The following is a 15764-nucleotide window of genomic DNA, read 5'->3' as shown; positions in this document are numbered from 1 at the left end:
ACATGTCTTCTCCCACTTCCATGGAGATGTTTAGGGGAGAGGAATAGCTCACTGGCGAGACAGTTCAGCTCACAGTAGAAAGATCCCGGGTTCGATTACCGGTCCATGACCAGGCCTCCCGGTGGATCAGGCCCTTATCCACCGGGAGGCCTGGTCATGGACCGGGCAGCGGGGGCGTTGATCCCTGGAATAACCTCCAGGTATACCCTCGTTCTCTCTAGGCTGGAATACTGCTGTTCACTAACACCCCCATTCAAGACAGGTGAAATTGCAGATCTAGAGAATGTACGGAGAATCTTCACTGCACATATTAGTTCAGTCAAGCGCCTTAATTCCTGGGAACATCTGAAGTCCCTTGACCTGGACTCCCTGTAACGCTAACGAGAAAGATACATCATAATCTACATCTGGAAAATCCTAAAGGGATTGGTCCCAAATCTGCACACATAAATCATTCCCTACGAATGCAAAAGATTCGACAGACGGGAGTACACTATACAAGCCTGGCTCATGGCCGGGCTCAGAGAGTAGCCAAACTCTCGGAGCGTTGATCCCCTCCAGGTAGCATCTAGGCACCTCGCTTGAAGGAGGTTTCTTAGATATTAAAAAATTCATGGTAGTGGGCGAATTGCTATAAATTTTCTTTACAAACTAAAAGGAATAAGTTATAGGAATTAGTCGTGTGTAGTGGGTTACATCCCAAGGAGGTCAATGGAGAGAAACCACATTGCTTGTGAGGGTCTTAGTTAATAACCCTCCGGAGTTAATAATACCAAGAAAGTCGTCTTCTACTTAATTGTTCCTCTTGATTACTCTCCTTTTACTGCTTTAAGCGGTCAGCATTTGACAAAGACCCGTGTCAAGAGACCATTGTGTACCCTGACGAACTAACTACCACCAAGTCCCGCCCCAGCCCATCTTCCTTCTCCAGACCTCACCTTTATTAGCGCACCACTCCTCTCTTCCCTATGCTTTCTTCTTCTCTTTCGCCCTTCCCTTTACCCTTCACAATCTCCCTACCCCTCTACCTCTTCAAAGTCTCCCTCCCCCTTTACCTCTTCACTCTCCCTCCCCCTCGACCTCTTCATATTCTCCCTCCCCCTCTACCTCTTCACACTCTCCCTCCCCCTCTGCCTCTTCCCTCCCTCTGTCCTTCCTGTGATCCCCCATCTGGAGGGAGTGAGGTTCCCCTGCACCCGGGACAATAGCACCGAGAGACAACAGTGTCTACCCAACACCCAGGCTGGACGGAGGGAGGGAGTGTGAGTACTTACGCTGCTCTTGCCTTTGTTCCTCTGTGCTTTTCCAACAAACGCCGTTTGTGCAATGTTTTATCATTGTTACAGTGATAAAAGATAAGCTTTTTACCCCACTGCAGATTAGTCACACCGACTGTTAAATTATCGAAGGGTATATATACCGAGAAGTGTCCGGTGTATATAAACCGAGTTTATTTTAATACGTATTTTACATATTAAAACATCATTGACTGGTGGTGAACATGTAACATGCGTTCCTAATGAGACTTGTGTAGTGGATAGGCTTTAAACTTAATTAACCAATCAATTTTTGTTGGGTTACTGAAGTTTAAATCTGTAATTTACCACCATTGAAGAACCCACTATTAATATTAGTAATCCAGGTAACCCAGAGGCAACGCATTTTAGACTTACCCACACGTTAACCTCGTGGGGCAGTGGTAGCGTGTTATGTTCACATCTTAGGGTTAGTTGACTGTTACATAAGAACATAAGAACGAAGGAACACTGCAGAAGGCCTACTGGCCCATGCGAGGCAGGTCCAAGTCCCTACCGGCTTAAGCCAATGCACCCAACCTAGTCAGGTCAGGTCACATTGACTTAAGGGAGGAACACGGCAACCGACCTGTTAGCACAAGCTATCAGGTCCAACTCACACCCACCCACATCTACTCATGTATTTATCCAACCTATTTTTAAAGCTACACAACGTTCTGGCCTCTATAACGGTACTTGGGAGTTTGTTCCACTCATCCACAACTCTATTACCAAACCAGTACTTTCCTATGTCCCTCCTGAATCTGAATTTTTCCAACTTAAAACCATTGCTGCGAGTCCTGTCTAGGCTAGATATTTTCAGCACACTATTTACATCCCCTTTATTTATTCCTGTCTTCCACTTATAAACCTCAATCATATCCCCCCTAATTCTACGTCTTTCTAGAGAGTGCAGTTTCAGGGCCCTTAGTCTATCCTCATAGGGAAGGTTTCTGATACATGGGATCATCTTTGTCATCCTCCTTTGTACATTTTCCAGAGAATTTATATCCATTCTGTAATACGGTGACCAAAACTGTGCAGCATAATCTAAATGAGGCCTAACCAAGGATGTATAGAGTTGAAGAACAACCTGAGGACTCCTATTATTTATGCTTCTTGATATGAAGCCAAGGATTCTATTAGCTTTATTGCGAACACTTATGCACTGTTGTCTTGGTTTCAGATTACTGCTAACCAGAACTCCTAAATCTTTTTCGCAATCCGTAATATTAAGATCTACATTATTTAGTTTATATGTGGCATGGTTATTGTCCTGTCCAACATTTAGAACTTTGCATTTGTCTATATTAAACTGCATCTGCCACTTCTCCGACCACTGCATCAGTCTATTCAAATCTTCCTGGAGTGCTCGAATGTCCTCGTCAGAATGAATTCGACGGCCTATTTTGGTGTCATCGGCAAACTTGCCGATGTCGCTCTTTATGCCCTCATCTATGTCGTTTATGTAGATTGTGAACAGCAGGGGGCCCAACACTGACCCCTGTGGAACACCGCTCGTGACGCTTCCCCACTCTGATTTCTCCCCATTTATGCAAACTCTCTGCTGCCTATTTGTCAACCATGCCTCTATCCAGGAAAAAATTTCTCCTCCTATTCCATGTGCTTTAATTTTCCTCAATAGTCTCTGATGTGGGACCCTGTCAAAAGCCTTACTGAAGTCCATATACACAATATCATATTCATTACCATGATCTACCTCCTCAAATACCTTAGTGAAAAAAGTTAATAAATTCGTAAGGCAGGAACGCCCCTTTGTAAAACCATGCTGAGATGTGGGTAGCATCCTGGGAGGACATAACAAAAGGTCTTTACCCCACTGGAAATAAGCCACACATACACAAATAACCCGCACATAAAAGAGAGAAGCTTACGACGACGTTTCGGTCCGATTTGGACCATTGACAAAGTCACACTAACAGAGGTGGAGCAGGACGGCTTTAAGAACATAAAGAGAGGAGGAGCACTGCAGCAGGCCTACTGGCTCATGCTAGGCAGGTCTAACACACTCATCTGTACCCATTCATGTACCAGGCAACGCTCTCGCCTCACACGCTGAGTGTCCGTAGTTCGATCCTCGGCAAGGGTAGAGACATAAGAACATAAGAAAGGAGGAACACTGCAGTAGGCCTGTTGGCCCATACTGGACAGGTCCTTCACAAATTCAACCCACTAACAGAATGTTATATTTGCCCAACCCACTTTAGTTCTACCCTAACAATAACCTCTGATAAAACCACTAACTCATGTGCAAGTCCTACTCAAGTCCAACCCCTCTCACTCATGTATTTATCCAACCTAAATTTGAAACTACCCAAAGTTTTAGCTTCAGTAACCCTACTAGGCAGACTGTTCCACTCATCAACTACCCTATTTCCAGACCAATACTGTCATATCCTTTCTAAAGCTAAAATGATCTAAGGGCAATATAAACACAAATGCAGTATAATGTGATCCTTTATTGACTACGTTTCGCCCACACAGTGGGCTTTTTCAAGTCACAAACCAAGTTTTTAGACTCTGTAGCCCCACTCGATACATCATCAGATGCAGCATTCTTCACCTGACCTCAGCCGGACTATAAATACTCGCGTTCCTTCCACCCCAGGTAGTTCTGTTTGTGACTTGAAAAAGCCCACTGTGTGGGCGAAACGTAGTCAATAAAGGATCACATTATACTGCATTTGTGTTTATATTGCCATTGTGTCTGTATTTTATACCATTTATTCCCTAAAATGATCTAACTTGAATCCATTATTGCGGGTTCTCTCTTGGAGAGATATCCTCAAGGCCTTATTTATACCCCCCTTTGTTAATACCCATCTTCCACTTAAACACTTCGATCATGTCTCCCCTCATTCTTCATCTTACAAAGGAATGCAATTTAAGGGACTTCAATGTATCATCATACGGAAGATTTCTAATGCTATGAATAAATTTTGTCATTCTTCGCTGAATGTTTTCTAACAAATTTATATCCATTCTGTAATATGGAGACCAGAACTGAGCTGCATAATCTAGGTGAGGCTTTACTAATGATGTGTAAAGCTGTAGTATAACCTCTGGACTTCTGTTGCTTACACTTCTTGATATAAATCCCAGTAATCTAAATAAATCCCAATAATCTAATATAAAACAAGTAAAATCCCAATAGTCTAATATAAATCTCAGTAGTCTAATATAAATCCCAATAATTTAATATAAATCCCAATAATCTATATAAATCCCAATAATCTATATAAATCCCAATAATCTAATATAAATCTCAATAATCTAATGGACGTTTCCTTATACCTGTTGTCCCATTCACCTAGCAAGCTACTAGGTACCTGAGTATTAGTCGATTGGTGTGGGTCGCATCCTGGGGGACAAAATTGAGGGCCTCAGTGGAAATAAGACAGACTTAAGGTTAGGTCATTGGCTTAAGCCGGTGGGAGACTTGGACCTGCCTCGCATGGGCCAGTAGGTCTGCTGCAGTGTTCCTATTGTAACCAGTTCTTATTGTAACCAGGAGGCCTGCTCTGGGACCTGACAGCGGGGGCGATGACCCCCGGAATCAATAATAATTAGATTTATGAACGTGTAGTACTGTGTCAAACCAGATGTAATTGACTTTAAAGATTATTATTATTTTTAGATTTTTCTTTGCGGAATATTATCCCGGGGGGTCAGTAACTCAGATTCACCTTAGGAATATAAGGAACACTGCAGTAGGCCTACTGGCCCATGCGAGGCAGGTCCAAGTCTCCTACCGGCTTAAGCCAATCCCCCAACCTAGTCAGGTCAGGTCACTCAGGATAACCCAAGAAAGCCAACAGTATAACTTCCGTCTATTAGTCAGGTTGATAAGTAAGACACATGAGCAAGTCAGGTATCTTTATCCTGAAACGTCCCCCCCCCCTACACTAGCCTACTGTGTAGGCGAAATGTTTCGAAATAGATACCTAACTGATGAACATGTGTCTTATCAACTTGCTGGTATTGTATACCATTATCATATTTACTATTAGTCAGGTATATGAGTGGATGTGGGTGGACGAGTTGGTCTGGTCCCATGCTAGGCTACTGGCTAATTTTTTTCAAGTTGATTATTATTATTATAATCAAGGAGAAAGCGCTAAACCGGAGGATTATACAGCGCCGGGGGGGGGGGTGGAAGGCATTCAGGCTTAATTCAAGGAACTGGAGCACAGATCCAATTCCCTAAATCATGAGCCCCTCACCAACATCAAGGAACCTTCCTTGAGGGGTTTTCAAGTTGAGAAGGCAAATTTATTGTAACTGACTCACATGCTTGTTGCTATGTGAACAAGAGCAACAGGTATAATATCTCTATCCGGCCCAGGATGGAACCCGGATTCCTCGGTTGTGAACCGAGGGCTTTGCCGCTGGTTGGTTGGAAGGCAGCAATGGGACCTGAAGGACCATTCACAGGTCCTCATACAAATAATTACACATATTGGGCACAAGATTTGTACGTCTCCTAACACCTACTGCTTCTGTCCCGTTACCTAGGTTTTAGTATCCTTACTCTTACTGCCCTTATTCACCTAGCAGTAAATAGGTATCTGGGTTTAACTCCATATACCTGCTGCTCCTGTTCGCCTGGTAATCACTACTTACCTGCCTGGAGGGTATTCAGGGGATCAACGCCCCTGCGGGCCGGTCCATGACAAGGCCGCCTGGTGGATCAGGGCCTGATCAACGAGGCTGTTACTGCCGGCCGCATGCAGTCCAACTTACGAACCACAGCCAGGCTGATCCGGCACTGACTTTAGGTATCTGTCCAGCTTCCTCTTGAAGACAACCAGGGGTCTATTGGTTATGCCCCTTATGGCTGGTGGGAGGCTGTTGAACAGTCTTGGGCCTCGGACACTTATTGCGTTTTCTCTTATTGTAACAGTGACGCCCCTACTTTTCACTGGGGGTATGTTACCTCGCCTGCCAAGTCTTTTGCTTTCGTATGGAGTGATTTCTGTGGGCATATTAGGGACCAGTCCCTCCAGAATCTTCCAGGTGTAAATTATGATATATCTTTTTGTAATAGGAATAAGAAGATGAGAGATAGAGTGTGCTTCCCTGGAGCTGGTGTTGGGGACATTGTCAACAGGCTGGATAATATCATGTCAGGTAATGGGAACAAGCCCATTATCTGTCTCAGTGCTGGTGGAAATGATATTGGGAAGGGTAGGAGAGAAGAGCTGCTAGATAAGTACAGGTCAGCTATAGATTTCATTAAGTCTAAGGGAGGGATCCCAATCATATGTAGCATCTTGCCTAGAAGGGGAGTAGGAAATGAATGGTTGTCTAGGGCAATTGGTGTAAATTGCTGGCTAGACAGATACTGCAAGGAACTTGCAATCCCATTCATTGACAACTGGAACAACTTTTATGGCAAACATGATATGTATGCAAGGGATGGGGTACATCTCTCTGGGGCAGGGGTGGTAGCACTTGCAGACTCGATTGAGAAGGCCATTGGTGAAATGCCTATGATTTTAAACTGATGGAAGATAGAGGTATGGGTGTGTGTGGGAAACAAGCAGGTTGCAACACTAGGGTTGGAAACAGTAAATGTATAAAAGGCATTCAGCATGAAGTTATAAATAAAGACAATAGATCAGGTCAGCAAACAAAGGGGGACAGCAGAGGGCAGCAAGGGACTAGCTCCCTTAAGGTTTACTATACTAATAGCAGGAGTGTAAGAAATAAGATAGATGAGCTAAGATTAATTGCAAGTGCAGGAAACATAGATATTATTGCTATAACAGAGACCTGGCTCAATCTGAAAGATAGAGAGATGCCCTCTGAATGTCACATACAAGGCTATAAATTATTCCACACTGACAGGGTCAACAGGAAAGGTGGTGGAGTAGCAATGTATGTCAGAGACAATTTAAATTGTTGTGTTAGACAAGATATTAAATTAGAAGCGTCAGCCACTGAATCTGTTTGGTTACAGCTTCTCGAGGGCCGAGAAAAACTAATTTTGGGTGTGATTTACAGGGCCCCAAATCTTGATAGGGAGTGCAGTAAACTTCTATGGGACGAAATTCGTAAGGCATCTACATACGAAAATGTTGTGCTAATGGGAGATTTCAACTATAGACAGATTGACTGGAGCAATTTGACAGGAAATTTAGAGTCAGGTGACTTTCTTGATACAATCCAGGATTGTTTTTTAAAACAGTTTGTGACAGAGCCAACTAGGGGAAATAACCTCCTTGACTTGGTTCTTGCCAGTAGGGAAACACTAATTAATAATCTTGAGGTTAATGATGAGCTTGGGGAAAGTGATCACAAATCACTCAGTTTTAATATATCATGGAATTCCCCTAATAATGGCAATCAAGTCTCCGTCCCTGACTTTCGCTTGGCTGATTTCATAGGACTGAAAAATTACTTAGGTGGGCTGAACTGGAATGACCTGACTAAGGGTCAGGTAGGTGGTGATGGTTGCCGATATGATGCTTTCCAGGGCATAGTTCTAGCTGCTCAGTCAAATTATGTTCCAAATAGGGAAATCAGATCAAACAAAAATGATCCTAAATGGATGAACAATAGATTAAAATATCTGATTGGTCAAAAGAGAGGCATATATAGGCAAATAAGAACATAAGAACATAAGAAGAACATAAGAACGAAGGAACACTGCAGAAGGCCTACTGGCCCATGCGAGGCAGGTCCAAGTCCCTACCGGCTTAAGCCAATGCACCCAACCTAGTCAGGTCAGGTCACATTGACTTAAGGGAGGAACACGGCAACCGACCTGTTAGCACAAGCTATCAGGTCTAACTCACACCCACCCACATCTACTCATGTATTTATCCAACCTATTTTTAAAGCTACACAACGTTCTGGCCTCTATAACGGTACTTGGGAGTTTGTTCCACTCATCCACAACTCTATTACCAAACCAGTACTTTCCTATATCCCTCCTGAATCTGAATTTTTCCAACTTAAAACCATTGCTGCGAGTCCTGTCTAGGCTAGATATTTTCAGCACACTATTTACATCCCCTTTATTTATTCCTGTCTTCCACTTATAAACCTCAATCATATCCCCCCTAATTCTACGTCTTTCTAGAGAGTGCAGTTTCAGGGCCCTTAGTCTATCCTCATAGGGAAGGTTTCTGATACATGGGATCATCTTTGTCATCCTCCTTTGTACATTTTCCAGAGAATTTATATCCATTCTGTAATACGGTGACCAAAACTGTGCAGCATAATCTAAATGAGGCCTAACCAAGGATGTATAGAGTTGAAGAACAACCTGAGGACTCCTATTATTTATGCTTCTTGATATGAAGCCAAGGATTCTATTAGCTTTATTGCGAACACTTATGCACTGTTGTCTTGGTTTCAGATTACTGCTAACCAGAACTCCTAAATCTTTTTCGCAATCCGTAATATTAAGATCTACATTATTTAGTTTATATGTGGCATGGTTATTGTCCTGTCCAACATTTAGAACTTTGCATTTGTCTATATTAAACTGCATCTGCCACTTCTCCGACCACTGCATCAGTCTATTCAAATCTTCCTGGAGTGCTCGAATGTCCTCGTCAGAATGAATTCGACGGCCTATTTTGGTGTCATCGGCAAACTTGCCGATGTCGCTCTTTATGCCCTCATCTATGTCGTTTATGTAGATTGTGAACAGCAGGGGGCCCAACACTGACCCCTGTGGAACACCGCTCGTGACGCTTCCCCACTCTGATTTCTCCCCATTTATGCAAACTCTCTGCTGCCTATTTGTCAACCATGCCTCTATCCAGGAAAAAATTTCTCCTCCTATTCCATGTGCTTTAATTTTCCTCAATAGTCTCTGATGTGGGACCCTGTCAAAAGCCTTACTGAAGTCCATATACACAATATCATATTCATTACCATGATCTACCTCCTCAAATACCTTAGTGAAAAAAGTTAATAAATTCGTAAGGCAGGAACGCCCCTTTGTAAAACCATGCTGAGATTCGTTGATTAATTTATGCTTTTCAAGGTGGCTACGAACTGCCTCGGCAATTATTGATTCCATAAATTTTCCCACTATGGAGGTTAGGCTTATTGGTCTATAGTTCGAAGCTAAGGACCTGTCACCTGTTTTGAAAATAGGTATCACATTTGCCATTTTCCATTTATCTGGCACCATGCCAGTTTGTAGTGATATGTTGAAAAGATTAGCCAAAGGTGTGCTAAGCTCCTCTTTACATTCCTTTAGAACCCTTGCATACACTTCATCAGGGCCTGGGGATTTGTTAGGTTTTAATTTATCTATTTGCCTAAGGACCATGTCACTTGTGACCCTAATAGTGCACAGTTTATTATCGTCCTGTTCTACATAATTTATCATTACTGGAATATCGCTGGTATCCTCCTGTGTAAAAACTGAGAGGAAGTATGTGTTAAAAATTCTACACATTTCCTTATCACTGTCAGTGAGCTGACCCGAGGAACTTTTGAGTGGGCCTATCTTGTCCCTGATCTTACTTCTGTATACCTGAAAGAATCCTTTTGGGTTAGTCTTCGATTCTCTTGCAACTTTAACCTCATAATCTCTTTTTGCTTTTCTAATTCCCTTTTTTATTTCTCTCTTTAACTGAATATATCGATTTCTTAATTGCCCCTCTCCTCTTTTGATTTGCCTATATATGCCTCTCTTTTGACCAATCAGATATTTTAATCTATTGTTCATCCATTTAGGATCATTTTTGTTTGATCTGATTTCCCTATTTGGAACATAATTTGACTGAGCAGCTAGAACTATGCCCTGGAAAGCATCATATCGGCAACCATCACCACCTACCTGACCCCTAGTCAGGTCATTCCAGTTCAGCCCACCTAAGTAATTTTTCAGTCCTATGAAATCAGCCAAGCGAAAGTCAGGGACGGAGACTTGATTGCCATTATTAGGGGAATTCCATGATATGTTAAAACTGAGTGATTTGTGATCACTCTCCCCAAGCTCATCATTAACCTCAAGATTATTAATTAGTGTTTCCCTACTGGCAAGAACCAAGTCAAGGAGGTTATTTCCCCTAGTTGGCTCTGTCACAAACTGTTTTAAAAAACAATCCTGGATCGTATCAAGAAAGTCACCCGACTCTAAATTTCCTGTCAAATTGCTCCAGTCAATCTGTCTATAGTTGAAATCTCCCATTAGCACAACATTTTCGTATGTAGATGCCTTACGAATTTCGTCCCATAGAAGTTTACTGCACTCCCTATCAAGATTTGGGGCCCTGTAAATCACACCCAAAATTAGTTTTTCTCGGCCCTCGAGAAGCTGTAACCAAACAGATTCAGTGGCTGACGCTTCTAATTTAATATCTTGTCTAACACAACAATTTAAATTGTCTCTGACATACATCGCTACTCCACCACCTTTCCTGTTGACCCTGTCAGTGTGGAATAATTTATAGCCTTGTATGTGACATTCAGAGGGCATCTCTCTATCTTTCAGATTGAGCCAGGTCTCTGTTATAGCAATAATATCTATGTTTCCTGCACTTGCAATTAATCTTAGCTCATCTATCTTATTTCTAACACTCCTGCTATTAGTATAGTAAACCTTAAGGGAGCTAGTCCCTTGCTGCCCTCTGCTGTCCCCCTTTGTTTGCTGACCTGTTCTATTGTCTTTATTTATAACTTCATGCTGAATGCCTTTTATACATTTACTGTTTCCAACCCTAGTGTTGCAACCTGCTTGTTTCCCACACACACCCATACCTCTATCTTCCATCAGTTTAAAATCATAGGCATTTCACCAATGGCCTTCTCAATCGAGTCTGCAAGTGCTACCACCCCTGCCCCAGAGAGATGAACCCCATCCCTTGCATACATATCATGTTTGCCATAAAAGTTGTTCCAGTTGTCAATGAATGGGATTGCAAGTTCCTTGCAGTATCTGTCTAGCCAGCAATTTACACCAATTGCCCTAGACAACCATTCATTTCCTACTCCCCTTCTAGGCAAGATGCTACATATGATTGGGATCCCTCCCTTAGACTTAATGAAATCTATAGCTGACCTGTACTTATCTAGCAGCTCTTCTCTCCTACCCTTCCCAATATCATTTCCACCAGCACTGAGACAGATAATGGGCTTGTTCCCATTACCTGACATGATATTATCCAGTCTGTTGACAATGTCCCCAACACCAGCTCCAGGGAAGCACACTCTATCTCTCATCTTCTTATTCCTATTACAAAAAGCACGGTCAACATATCTTACCTGAGAGTCACCAACCACAAGAATGCACTTACCTTCATTAGCAGGGGCAGTAGTACCCTTACCTTCACTGGCCACTGAAGTACATTCATCCTGGAGAACAGAGAAGCGATTTCCTACCTTCAGATCTTCACTCTTAACTTTCCTTACTCTGATGCGCCTCCCATTACTGTGAACAACTCGCCACTTGTAGCAGGTGCTGGGCTGCACCTCACTGCTGGTAGCCGTTGCTACCTCCCCACCTACAGCCTCCTCACAGTGAGAGACAGACTGCACCTCACTGCTAGAAGCCTCATTCCCCACATCTCCAACCACCTCACACTCTCTCCCAGGCCCATTGAGGTGGACCTTCAGCCTCCTAATCTCCTCCTGGAGAAGCAAGACCTCCTCCTTCAACTCTCCAACCTCAGTTTTTAAAACACTGCAGAAGCAAGCCATGCTTTGTAACCGTCCACGCTAATCCCCAAAGCAGCTCAGGGTCTGTGACCTCACGTGACGACTGACCACTGACCAGGAGAGGGGCAATTAAGAAATCGATATATTCAGTTAAAGAGAGAAATAAAAAGGGGAATTAGAAAAGCAAAAAGAGATTATGAGGTTAAAGTTGCAAGAGAATCGAAGACTAACCCAAAAGGATTCTTTCAGGTATACAGAAGTAAGATCAGGGACAAGATAGGCCCACTCAAAAGTTCCTCGGGTCAGCTCACTGACAGTGATAAGGAAATGTGTAGAATTTTTAACACATACTTCCTCTCAGTTTTTACACAGGAGGATACCAGCGATATTCCAGTAATGATAAATTATGTAGAACAGGACGATAATAAACTGTGCACGATTAGGGTCACAAGTGACATGGTCCTTAGGCAAATAGATAAATTAAAACCTAACAAATCCCCAGGCCCTGATGAACTGTATGCAAGGGTTCTAAAGGAATGTAAAGAGGAGCTTAGCACACCTTTGGCTAATCTTTTCAACATATCACTACAAACTGGCATGGTGCCAGATAAGTGGAAAATGGCAAATGTGATACCTATTTTCAAAACAGGTGACAGGTCCTTAGCTTCGAACTATAGACCAATAAGCCTAACCTCCATAGTGGGAAAATTTGTGGAATCATAATTGCCGAGGCAGTTCGTAGCCACCTTGAAAAGCATAAATTAATCAACGAATCTCAGCATGGTTTTACAAAGGGGCGTTCCTGCCTTACGAATTTATTAACTTTTTTCACTAAGGTATTTGAGGAGGTAGATCATGGTAATGAATATGATATTGTGTATATGGACTTCAGTAAGGCTTTTGACAGGGTCCCACATCAGAGAGTATTGAAGAAAATTAAAGCACATGGAATAGGAGGAGAAATTTTTTCCTGGATAGAGGCATGGTTGACAAATAGGCAGCAGAGAGTTTGCATAAATGGGGAGAAATCAGAGTGGGGAAGCGTCACGAGCGGTGTTCCACAGGGGTCAATGTTGGGCCCCCTGCTGTTCACAATCTACATAAACGACATAGATGAGGGCATAAAGAGCGACATCGGCAAGTTTGCCGATGACACCAAAATAGGCCGTCGAATTCATTCTGACGAGGACAATGGAGCACTCCAGGAAGATTTGAATAGACTGATGCAGTGGTCGGAGAAGTGGTAGATGCAGTTTAATATAGACAAATGCAAAGTTCTAAATGTTGGACAGGACAATAACCATGCCACATATAAACTAAATAATGTAGATCTTAATATTACGGATTGCGAAAAAGATTTAGGAGTTCTGGTTAGCAATAATCTGAAACCAAGACAACAGTGCATAAGTGTTCGCAATAAAGCTAATAGAATCCTTGACTTCATATCAAGAAGCATAAATAATAGGAGTCCTCAGGTTGTTCTTCAACTCTATACATCCTTGGTTAGGCCTCATTTAGATTATGCTGCACAGTTTTGGTCACCGTATTACAGAATGGATATAAATTCTCTGGAAAATGTACAAAGGAGGATGACAAAGTTGATCCCATGTATCAGAAACCTTCCCTATGAGGATAGACTAAGGGCCCTGAATCTGCACTCTCTAGAAAGACGTAGAATTAGGGGGGATATGATTGAGGTGTATAAATGGAAGACAGGAATAAATAAAGGGGATGTAAATAGTGTGCTGAAAATATCTAGCCTAGACAGGACTCGCAGCAATGGTTATAAGTTGGAAAAATTCAGATTCAGGAAGGATATAGGAAAGTACTGGTTTGGTAATAGAGTTGTGGATGAGTGGAACAAACTCCCGAGTACAGTGATAGAGGCCAGAACGTTGTGTAGCTTTAAAAATAGGTTGGATAAATACATGAGTGGATGTGGGTGGGTGTGAGTTGGACCTGATAGCTTGTGCTACCAGGTCGGTTGCCGTGTTCCTCCCTTAAGTCAATGTGACCTGACCTGACTAGGTTGGGTGCATTGGCTTAAGCCGGTAGGAGACTTGGACCTGCCTCGCATGGGCCAGTAGGCCTTCTGCAGTGTTCCTTCGTTCTTATGTTCTTATCTCTCTCGCCTGCGCTCCAGTGAATACAAGTCAAGTGCTTCCAGGCGCTCCCAGTAGTTAAGGTGTTTGATGGAACTTATACTTGCAGTAAAGGTTCTCTGTACATTCTCTAGCTCTGCAATTTCACCTCCCTTAAATGGGGATGTTAATGTACAGCGGTATTCCAGCCTAGAGAGAACAAGTGACTTAAAAAGGATCATCATTGGCTTGGCATCTCGTCTTGAAAGTTCTCATTATCCATCCTATCAGTTTCCTCGCAGATGTGATAGTGGCATTATTGTGGTCCTTGACCGTGAAATTTGGGCATCCCGGGCATGCCTATATTTTGGCACCCATACATGTAGACCATGGCTCACGAACTTAAATTAAAGCAGTGTTCATAAATGGGGATCTGTAACCAGTGGCATTCCACAGAGATCAGTTTTAGGCCCATTGTTGTTTATAATTTATATCAATGATCTTGACGAGGGAATTACTAGTGATATGAGCAAATTCGCTGATGACAAAGATAGGATAATTGATTCAAACGCATTTATGAATAACTTCACTTTGTGGTCAGAAAAGTGGCTTATGCAGTTCACTGTAGATAAATGCAAAGTTCTGAAGCTTGGGAATGTCTATACCGTAGCGCTTATAAATTAAATAATGTAGAACATGGCCATAGAGATTTGGAAGAGGACTTGGGGGCTATGGTAAGCAGCAGCCTTAAACACAGACAACAATGCCTCTTTCTTCTCCAGGCTGAGGGACTGACCACCTCAAATAGTTTTTCTTTAAGATTCATGGACTGATTACATCATCTTTATTTCACTACTACACTGCTCACTCTGTATGTGACTAAAGAAGCCTACTGTGTAAGCAAAATGTTTCATGTGTGTCTTAATATTCAAAAAACTTGCATATTTTTTGTCATAATTTTAGAATAAGAACATAAGAACATAAGAACGAAGGAACACTGCAGAAGGCCTACTGGCCCATGCGAGGCAGGTCCAAGTCCCTACCGGCTTAAGCCAATGCACCCAACCTAGTCAGGTCAGGTCACATTGACTTAAGGGAGGAACACGGCAACCGACCTGTTAGCACAAGCTATCAGGTCCAACTCACACCCACCCACATCTACTCATGTATTTATCCAACCTATTTTTAAAGCTACACAACGTTCTGGCCTCTATAACTGTACTTGGGAGTTTGTTCCACTCATCCACAACTCTATTACCAAACCAGTACTTTCCTATATCCCTCCTGAATCTGAATTTTTCCAACTTAAAACCATTGCTGCGAGTCCTGTCTAGGCTAGATATTTTCAGCACACTATTTACATCCCCTTTATTTATTCCTGTCTTCCACTTATAAACCTCAATCATATCCCCCCTAATTCTACGTCTTTCTAGAGAGTGCAGTTTCAGGGCCCTTAGTCTATCCTCATAGGGAAGGTTTCTGATACATGGGATCATCTTTGTCATCCTCCTTTGTACATTTTCCAGAGAATTTATATCCATTCTGTAATACGGTGACCAAAACTGTGCAGCATAATCTAAATGAGGCCTAACCAAGGATGTATAGAGTTGAAGAACAACCTGAGGACTCCTATTATTTATGCTTCTTGATATGAAGCCAAGGATTCTATTAGCTTTATTGCGAACACTTATGCACTGTTGTCTTGGTTTCAGATTACTGCTAACCAGAACTCCTAAATCTT

The 15764-nt window shown here is 42.5% G+C and overlaps 1 protein-coding gene across 3 annotated transcripts in view; it reads left to right on the top strand.

Annotated features, from left to right (window-relative positions):
- Positions 1-1130: 1130 nt before the first annotated feature.
- Positions 1131-15764, top strand: part of LOC128702661 (glutamic acid-rich protein) — a 65510-nt gene continuing 50876 nt past the window's right edge. Inside the window, exon 1 of one of the 3 annotated variants that reach the window (XM_053797015.2) lies at positions 1131-1262. The gene's annotated coding sequence lies outside the window, so the exon portion shown is untranslated. The remainder of the gene's footprint in view (positions 1263-15764) is intronic. The other 2 variants (XM_053797013.2, XM_053797014.2) reach the window with 2 other exon arrangements.

Source organism: Cherax quadricarinatus, chromosome 79 (assembly GCF_038502225.1).
Source record: "Cherax quadricarinatus isolate ZL_2023a chromosome 79, ASM3850222v1, whole genome shotgun sequence".
Taxonomy (NCBI): Eukaryota; Metazoa; Arthropoda; class Malacostraca; order Decapoda; family Parastacidae; genus Cherax; species Cherax quadricarinatus.
Note: the sequence above shows the minus strand (reverse complement) of the source record. Positions and strands in the feature narration are given on the sequence as shown.